This window comes from Pan troglodytes, chromosome Y, assembly GCF_028858775.2.
Source record: "Pan troglodytes isolate AG18354 chromosome Y, NHGRI_mPanTro3-v2.0_pri, whole genome shotgun sequence".
Classification (NCBI taxonomy): Eukaryota; Metazoa; Chordata; class Mammalia; order Primates; family Hominidae; genus Pan; species Pan troglodytes.
This window is the reverse complement of record NC_072422.2, coordinates 21,114,996-21,125,203: the sequence shown is the minus strand read 5'-3', so window position 1 is coordinate 21,125,203 and position 10,208 is coordinate 21,114,996. Positions and strand designations below refer to the sequence as shown.

The 10,208-nt window shown below is 45.8% G+C and overlaps 1 long non-coding RNA gene across 1 annotated transcript; it reads left to right on the top strand.

Moving 5' to 3' along the window:
* Nucleotides 1-697: 697 nt before the first annotated feature.
* LOC112209242 (uncharacterized) lies at nt 698-9,919 on the top strand. Its single transcript, XR_002943961.3, has 3 exons — nt 698-1,033; nt 5,124-5,285; nt 8,312-9,919. It is a non-coding gene; the product is annotated as an uncharacterized LOC112209242 (long non-coding RNA).
* The last annotated feature ends 289 nt before the right edge of the window (nt 9,920-10,208 follow it).

The following is a 10,208-nucleotide window of genomic DNA, read 5'->3' as shown; positions in this document are numbered from 1 at the left end:
GAAGAGTGTATTTTTCTGCAAGAGGAGGTATTTGTACACCAGTGTGTCTCAGCCAGGCTTTCAATTCACTGCAGATTCATGATCCATAGAAAAATAAAGAATGCATAGCCCCGCAGCCCAATCTGAGCAGTATAGAAAGCCCAACAAAAGGTTGGGAGACTCAAAATTAAAAAAAAAAAAAAAGCACTGAGGTATGGTAGCCACATTCCTTTAAGCCGACTTTACTTACAGACACGCACAAACACACCACACACACCCACAAACACAAAATGCCACACACAAACGCAGATTTCCAACACTCGCAACACTTCCACAGAAATACACAGACCTGCAGCTCCTGAGCCTGCTTAGTTCTGCAGGAAGCACTACCAGTGAAAGAGCCACCCCAGGTAACATATTTGGGTTGTACCTAAAATTCACAGTGGAACAAGTTTCAAAAAGGCTCACATCTACAATGTGTAGTGAGGCCTGAGGTACCCTACAGATCATTATGGATCCTCAGGGATTTTGCAGTTTATTTCTTGGTCTGTGCTTGAAGTTTCTTTAGCCTGGCTCATGTCTGCCTTCTCCTAGGGTCATAAGACTGTCCATGTATCCCAGAGAGAAGATAGGCAAGAGTCCATGGTTGATGCACCTCCACGGAGGTCTCCTTATTTTTCAAGCTTCAGTGACTTGTCGCTAGGCAACAATGACATTCATTGTGATGCAAGCCAGAGCTCACAGCTCAGGCCTCGAGCCCTGAGACTATCACAGTCATTAGCAGGTCCGTGCTCCAGGCTGTCAGAACTGTCACCCTGTGTAAGAAGAGGGACATGGTACAGGCAGGGCTCTCCTAATATCGGGAAAATGGCTGTCTGTGAAACCTTGCTGCAAGACTTGACCTTAGGGCCCCTTCAGGCCTTCTCTGTAGTCAGTCCTGCTGGAGTAGGAGGCATTTTGAGACTTTGAGGTGTTCACTGGAAACTGCTCTTCTGACTTTATTCCTGGAAGAGTTGTGCAAGAATAAGACCCACGGAGATTGAACTATAGTTTGGTGAGTTTTTGTTGGATCTTTTGTTGATGGAATTATACCTGAGAACCCAGAGGTAGATGTCACCAGTGATGGCCAGGTCCTTGACATCAGTGCTTCCCTTGACCTGGTCTTTTGAGGGGCTCTCTGTGAAATGCAGGAACCATGACAAAGCAGGTCTGAGGTGGAGCAGTGTTCTCAAACCTCGTACTGGCATCTCACAAGTGCAGATGAAGTTGAGACAGTGTCTCAGAGGCTGTCTCTGGTGATTGTAAGCTTGATAAGTGTGTCCAGAGGTGCTGTTGAAAGGCCCTGTTGACCCCCATGATAGTAAAAGACAATCAAGGCTTCCCTGAGAGAACAAGTTGCCTTGTGCTGGAGTTCAAGCAATATTCAAAAATTCCTATCACAGTACCCCAAATCCTCCTGCAAGTGTGAGAAACATCAGCCCCCACAAGGAGACCACCATCCACAACCTGCAATGCTGCTAGCCTACTTGACATTGTTTTGCTCCCTGATATCCGTTTTGGCCAAAAGATGTGTGGTGAGAGGCAGTGGCATCCAGTAACAGCCCAATGAAATACCCCTCCACACAGATAAAGGAAATGCAGATGAAGCCTACATTACAAGGCAAAAGCCAGACACGGTGGCCTGATTCTCATCTTTCAGGATTCATTCATCCCTCTGATAGAGGTGAGAGAACAAGAGTTTTCCTGTAGGTGGCTGTAATGGGGATTTACAGTTTTAAAATTATCACAGCTGCCCAGTGATTAATACCTGAGAGTGTTTACAACAAAAACTCACAAAATGGATTACCATGAGGGTCGTCCTCTGTGAACTTGGAAATCTTTAGTGTGGAATATGTTGAGCCAGACCCAGGTAAAGCTAGCCCTATGAGGAACATAGAAGTCAGAGAAAGAAGAGGTAAGTTTGGAGGTCACATACCACCCAGCATCAATCCATTTCACTCCCATTTTGATCAGGGTATCAAAACCCTCAAATCGGTAGTTTACCGTGATGGCCCCAGTTTGCACTACAAATGTTGCCTGAACATTGGGGTACTTTCACCTGAACACTGGGCAATGGTGTGGACTGTTTGTGCAATTAATGGAATGTGGAGATGCAGTTTGAAGCACCTTCTGTGTCATCTATCTTCACCTTTTTTGCTGGTGAAGGTACGGGACCCCATCCATCCCTCACTAGATCGTATCCTCAACCGTATCTGACGTTATTGCTGCTCAAACTCTCTCACCTAGAATGAAATATCAAGATGATGGAGGAGTGCCCCCTCATGATGTGAAGCCTTTGCTTGTCTAGGAACTGAATTTGAGGTAAATTCAGGGGGCTAAGCAGACAGGATGACTAGTGTCCCCCTTCGGATTGGCCAAATTACAATGAAACACTGGGAGATGTCTATTCTTGGGTGTGGTATTCTGTTTTTCTAGAATTGTGCCTTTTTTTGCCAGGGGTGATGATTGGGATTCTGGCAGGTCAGAGCCAGCCTACCTATTCATTGTGGATTCATGATCCACAAAAAAGTAAAGAAGAAAAAGCCCCACAGCCGACACAGAGCCACACAGACAGCCCACCCAAACGTTAAGAGACTAAAAAATAAAAAGCATTGCAGTGCTTTATCTCCATTTTATTTATTTATTTATTTATTTGAGATAGCATCTCGCTCTACTGCCCAGGCTGGAGTGCAGTGGCGAGATCTCAGCTCACCACAAGCTCCACCTCCCCATTTCATGTCATTCTCCTGCCCCAGCCTCACAAGTAGCTGGGACTACAAGTGCTGGCCACCACACCCGGCTAATTTGTGTGTGTGTGTGTGTGTGTGTGTGTGTGTGTGTGTGTGTGTGTGTGTGTATTTTTAGTAGAGATGGAGTTTCACCATGTTAGCCAGGATGGTCTCGATCTCCTCACCTCATAATCTTCCTGCCTCAGCCTCCCAAACTTCTGGGATTACAGGTATGAGCCACCGCACCCGGACACTTTATCCCCATTTTTTTTAAGCAAAATCCATTTAAGGCACACAAAACCACACACACACACACACACACACACACACACACACACACACACACAAAACCACACACACACACACACACACACACAGAGACATCAAATATTCCCAGCACTCCGACAGAAACACACAACCCGGGAGATTCTGAGGCTGCATCTTTCTGCAGGAAGTCCCACAGAGCAACCCCATGGAACACAAGAGGGCTAAACCTAGAAATCACAGTGGGACATGTATCATAAGGCTAAACCCTAAAACATCTAGGTAGGCCTGAGGCATCCTGCAGATTTTTTGGATCCTTAGGGATTTTGTGGTTAATTCCTGGGGCTCCACTTGATGTTTCTTCAGGCTGGCTCACATCTGCCTTTTCCTAGGATCATGGACTATCCCACAGATCACACAGAGAAGACAGGTGAGAGTCCACCACCAACCCACCTCCACAGAGGTCTCCTTCCTTTGCCAAGCTTCAAGGACATTTCACTAGGCAAAAATGGCATTCATAGTTACTCTAGCCAGAGCTCACAGCTCAGACCTTGTGCGCTGAGACTAGCACATATGCATTGGCTAGGCATTCATGTTGATGCTAGCTAGAGCTCACAGCTCAGACCCCGTGCCGAGACTAGTGCATATGCATTGGCTAGGCAGACACGGTACTGGGCTGTCAGCATGCCTAAGCAGAGGAAAATGGCACAGGCAAAGCCAGCCTGGTATTGGGAAAAAGGCTACCTGCAGTAACCCACTGCAGGACCCTAAACATCTCAACCTTAGGGCCTTTACACATTGTCTTCATGGACGGGTCACACTGGAGGAAGAGCTGTTTGAAGACTGTGAGGTGGTCGCTGAAGACTGCAATTCTAACTCTAACTTCTAAATAAGCTGTGTGCAAGAATTGGGTCCCATGGGGATTGAAATACAAACTGGTGAGATGTTGAGGAGTCTTTGGGTGATAGAATTATATCTGAGACTCCAGAGATGAAAGTCAGTGAATTATGGCCAGGCCCTTGACCTCAATATGCTCCTTTATCCTGGACCACATGAGTGCTCTCTGGGAAAGGCAGGAACAACAACCAAATAAAGTCCAAACTGGAGCAGTGTTCTCAGACCTCGAACTGGCCTCTCACAGGTGCAGATACAGTTGATGCAGCGTCTCAGAGGTCATCTGTGGCGATTGCAAGCCTGAAAAGCGCATCCAATATTGGTATTGAAGGGCAACGTGGACGCTCCATGAAAGCCAAGAAAAATCAAGGCTCACCTGAGAGAATGAGCGGACTTGTGCTGAAGCCCAAGCAACCTTTAAAGATACTTGTCAGAGCTCCCAAATACCTGCTGGAAATTGCAAACAACCTCAGTCCCCACAATGAGTCCAAGACACTGAATAGCATGAACAGCCATTCTAACAGAAGTCCTTTTTGCTTTCTGAAATCCTTGCCAGCCAAAAGATCTGTGGGGAGAGGGAGTCACATCAAGCAGCAGCTTAATGAAAGATACCCTCCACAGTGAGAAAGCACCAGCAGATGAAATGAAACAAAGGCTAGATTACCAAGAAAAGCCAGACATGTCTGCCTGTTTCCCATCATGCAGGAATCATGCAACCTTCTAATAGAAGTGGGAGAACAAATGTTTCCCTTTTGCCAACAGTAATGAGAATTTACGGTTTTAGGGGTATCACAGGAGCTCAGTCATTAAAATATGACAGTGTTTAGAAGGAAACACTCATGCAATGGATTCCCTTGAGAGTCATCTTCTGTGAACTGGGGAAGTTCTAGCATGGAAGACATTGAGCCAGACCCAGGAAACAATAGGCTGATGAGGGACATGAAAGTCAAAAAATGAACAGGCAAGTGTGGAGGCCACTTCCCACCTTGTATTAATTGGTCTCACTCCCATTTGGCTCCGGGTATGAAAGCCTTCAAATCAGGAGTTTGACAAGATGCTCTTACTTTGCACTCTAAATATTTCCTGCATGTTGGAGTACTCCCACCTCAATACCAGGCCACCATGTAGACTGCTTGTGTAATTAAGAAAATGTGGGGATTCAGTTGGAAGCACCTTCTGTGTCATCTACCTTCACATTTTTTTTTTTTTTTTTGGCAGGTGAAGTAGCGGGACACTATCCACCCCTCAACAGATTGTATCTTCACCCCTATCTGACCTCATTGCTGCTCTCACTCTCTGTCCCAGAATAAAATTCCAAGATGTTGGAGGAGTGCCCCCTCACAATGTGAAGCCCTCGCTCAACGGGGAACCAAATTCGAGGTAAATTCAATGGACTCTGCGAACAGGGTCATGGCCTGCCTTCCAATTCACTGCATATTTATGATCCACAGAAAAGTAAAGAACATGGAGCCCTGCAGTGCACGCAGAACCACACAAACTGGCCACCAAAAGGTTAGGCATCTTGATAAAAGAAGCACTGTAGTGCATTAGCCACATTCCTTTAAGAAGACTCCACATTCAGGTGTGCACACACACACATACACAAACACACAAAGCCACTAAGACACATCCACATGCAGATATCCAACACTCAAAACACTCCCACAGAAACACACATCCTGGCAGCTTTTGAAGCTGAGGGGTTCAGCAAAAAGCCCCACCAGGAGAGAACAATTCTGGGGAACACAGGCCAGCTGCACATAGACATCACATTGGGGCAATTTTCAAAACAAATCACATGTACAACAACTAGGTAGGCCTGAAGCATACTACAGAACCTGTTGGAACCTTAGGGATTTTGAGGTTTATTCTTTGGACTCTGCTTGGTGTTTCCTCAGGCTACCTAATGTCTGCCCTTTCCTAGAATCATGGGACTATACCGTGGGTTGCACAGAAAGAACAGGCAAGGGTCCACCTGAGACACAACTCCATGGAGGTTTCCTTCTCCTCCAAGCCAAGGGAATTGTTGCTAGGCAACAGGGATATTTATTATGATGCAAGTCAGAGCTCACAATAAGGCCTGGTGCCCTGAGACTAGCCCAAGTGCATTCATGAGGCAGGATTGGGCACCTGGTTATCAGAACTGTGAGCCTGCCTTAGCAGAAAAAAATGGTACAGGCAAAAGGGACTTGGTATCGGGAAAAAGTCTGCTGACAAAATCCCACTACAGGAACTTAAAATTCTCGACCGCAGGCCCCTTCGGACTGTCTCCACAGTCAAGTCTGGCTGAAGGAGGAGGCTTTTCGAGGCTACGTGGTGGCCTCTGGAACCCACTCTTCTGACTCCAATCCATACAGATCTGTGAGAAAGAATCAGGTCTCATGGGGATTGGAATATAGTATGGAGTGTTGTTGAGAGTTCTTTGGGTGACAGAATCATACCTGAGAGCCCAGAGGCGGGTGACATCGAAAGATGGTTGGACTCTTGACCTCACTGCTTTCCTTCATCCTTGGCCTCACAAGGGCCCTCTGGGATAAGCAGAAACCATGACAAAGAAAAGTCCAAAGTGTTCTCGCTACTCGGACTGGCCTCTCACTGGAGCAAATGATGTTGAGAGAATGTCTCGGAGGCTGTTTGTAGTGATTACAAGCCTGATGGGGTGTCCAGTAGCGCTGCTGAGTGGCACTGTGGATTCCCCATGAAAGCCAAGAAAAATAAAGGGTTGCCTGAGAAAATGAACTGCCTTGTGTGGGAGTCCAATCTATGTTTAATGATTCCTGTCAGTGGACTCCAAAGCCTCCTCCAAAGTGCAAGCAATCTCAGTTACCACAATCATACAATTACCCACAACGTGGATCACAGGTAGCCTACCCACCGTATCTTTTGCTCTCTGAAATCCCTTGCAGCTAAACAATCTGTGGTGAGAGGCAGCCCATCTAGCAACAACCTAATGAAAGAGCCCCTCCACAATCAGAAGGCCATGCAGATGAAGTTAAACAGACTAGATTGCAAAGCAAAAGCCAGACATGGCTGATTGCTTCTCATCCTAAAGGAATCATGCAGCCCTCCGGTAGATGAAGAAAACAAGTTTCCTTGTTGGTAACTGTAATGGGAATTTATGGCTTTAAAAGTATCAAAGCTGCCCAGTCATTAAAAAGTGACTGTTTAGAATAGGACATTCATGGAATGTATTCCCATGAAGGTGATTCTCTTTGAGCTGGGAAACATTTTGTGTGAAAGTTGCTGAGCCAGACCCAGAAAACCCTAGGCAGGAGAGGAACTTTAAGTCAGGAAAAGAAGAGACAATTTTGGAAGTCACATCCCAATCAGCATCAATCCATTCCACTGTCATTTGGCCATGGGATTGAAATCCCTGCAATTGAGAGTTTGCCACGATGGCCCCAATTTGCACTCCAAATGTTCCTTGCACCTTAAAGTACTCTGACCTGAACACTATGTGGCCATGGTGTAGACTGCTTGTATAATTAAAGGAATGCTGGGATGCATTTGAAAGCACCTTCTGTGTCATCTGTCTTCATTTTTCCTGCAAATGAAGTTGCGGGACCCCATCCAACCCACACCAGATTGAGCCCCAGATTGCTCACCCCTAACTGACCTTATTTCTCCTCATACTTGATGTCCCAGGATAAAATCCCAAGACAATGGAGGAGTGCCCTCTTGTGATGTGAAGCTCCTGCTCTGATGGGAACTAAATTCGAGGTAAATTAAAGGGACAATGCAAATAGGACTGCTATTGTCTCTTTTTGTTGGCCACAGGACACTGAAACAGTGGGAGATGTCTGTTTTTTGATGTGGTGTGCTCCTCTTCATTCTAGAAGAGTGAATATTTTTTTTTTCAGGGGAGGTGATTTGGATGCTGTTATTTCTTGTTGAATCACCCAATTCACTGACGATTCATAATCCACAGAAAGAATAAAGAAAACGAAACTGCAAATTCCCAGCAGAACAACATAGACAGGTCACTAAAATGTTGGGAGACTCAAAAAGAAAAAAAAAAAAAAAGTAAAGAAAAAGAAGTGCTACAGTTCATGAGCTACATTACTTTGAGCAGACTCCAATTTCAGGTATGTGCATGCATGCACACACATACACAAACTCACACACACACCTCAACACAAAATGCCTCACAAACATGCATATATGCAACACTCACAATACTCCCAGAGAAACATACAGCTCAGGAGCTCTGGAGTCTGTGTGGTTCTGCAGGAAGACCCATCTAAAAGAGCAACCCTAGGGAACACAGGCAGGCTTCTCCTAGAAATCACTGTGGGGAGAGTTTCAAAAAGACTCTCACCCCGACAGCCTCTAGGCAGGTCTGAGGAATTATGCAGATGCTTTTGGATCCTTAGGAATTTCACTCTTTTTTTTTTTTTTTTTGGCAGTGCTTGACGTTTCTTCAGGCTGGTTCATGTCTGCCCACTGGTAGAGTCATGGAACTATCCCGGGAATCCCACAGACAAGACAGTTGAGTCCACGGCCAACACACCACATCTTTACAGAGGTCTCCTTCACCAAACCACAGGGACTTGTCGCCAGGCAATGGTGACATTCATTGTGATGCTACTCAGATCTCACAATCTGGCCTGGCCCACTGAGACTAGTGCATGCACATTGCTGAGGTAGGCTCAGGCTCCCAGCCAGCAGAGTTGTCAACCTGCCTAAACAGAGAAAAATGCTACAGGCAGAGCCAGCCTGACTCCATTCCTGAAAAAGAATGTGGGTGTGCAAGAATCAATTCCATGGGGATGGAAATATAATCTGGTGTGTTGTTGAAGTTTATTTGGGTAATAGAATTATACCTGAGACCCTAAAGGATGATGTCAGTGAAAGATAGTCATGCTCTTGCCATCACTGCCTCCTTTCATCCTGAACCATGCAGGATCTCTCTGGGAAAGACAGGAATCACGACAAAGGCAAGTCCAAGGTGGAGCAGTATTCTCACACCTCAGACTTGCTTTTCACGGTTCAAATGAGTGTGAGAGAATGTCTCAGAGGCCATGTGTGGTGAGAGGAAGCCTGAAAATGGTACTCAGTAGTGCTATTGAGGGGCACTGTGGATTTTGCATGAAAGCAAAGAGAAATCAGTACTCACCTGAGGGAATGAGCTGCCTTGTGCTGAAGTCCAAGCAGTGTTCAATGATACCTGTAAGAGGACCCAAAATCTTCCTGCAAAATGCAAACAGCCTCAGCCCCCAGAATGACACTATGACCCACAACTTGAAACCCAGCCAGCCTACCTGAAATCCAGTTTGCTCTCTGAAATACCTGGCAGCTAAATAATCTTTGGGGAGAAGAAGTCCTATTCAGCAACAGCCTAATGAAAGAGCCCCTCCACAATGAGAAGGCTGAGCAGATGAAATGAAACAGAGGCTAGATTACCAGCAAAAGCCAGGCACGGCTGCCTGCTTCTCATCCTTCATGAATCAAGCAGTCCTTGATAGAGGTGGGAGAACAAGTGTTTTTTTGTTGGCAACTGTGATGGGAATTTGTGGCTTTAAATGTATCAAAGCTGACCACTCATTAAAACCTGAAAGTGTTCAGAAGGAAACACTCATGCAATGGATCCCCATGAGGGTTGTTCTCTGTGGGCTGAGAAATATTTAGTATGGAAGTCCTTGAGCCAAGCCCAGAAAACCCTAGGCTGCCAAGGAATATGGAATTCAGGAAAAGAAGAGCGAAATCTGGTGTACACATCTCACTCAGCATCCATCGATTTCACTCCCATTTGGCTCCGGGTATGAAAGCCCCAAATTTGGGAATTTGCCAAGATGGCCCAAATTTGCACTCCAAAAGTTTCATGCACATTGGAGTACTCTCACCTGAACACCAGGCCATGGTGTGGACTGCATGTGCAATTAAGAAAATGTGGGGATGGCTGGGTGTGGTGGCTCACACCTGTAATCCCAGCACTTCGGGAGGCTGATGCAGGCAGATCATGAGGTCAGGAGATGGAGACCATCCTGGCTAACAGGATGAAACCCATTTCTACTAAAAAAAAAAAAAAAAAAAAAAAAAAAAAAAAAAAAAAAAAAAAAAATAGCCGGGTGTGGTGGCAGGAGCCTGTAGTTCCAGCTACTCAGGAGGCTGAAGCAGGAGAATGGCGTGAACTGGTAAGGCAGAGCTTGCGGTGAGCCAAGATCACACCACTGCACTCCAGCCTGGGGGGCAGAGTGAGACTGTGTCTCAGAAAGAAAAAAAAAAAAAACAAAGAAAACATGGAGATAGTGTTGGAAGCACATTCTGTGTCATTGGCCTTTTTTTTAATTATTATTTTTCATT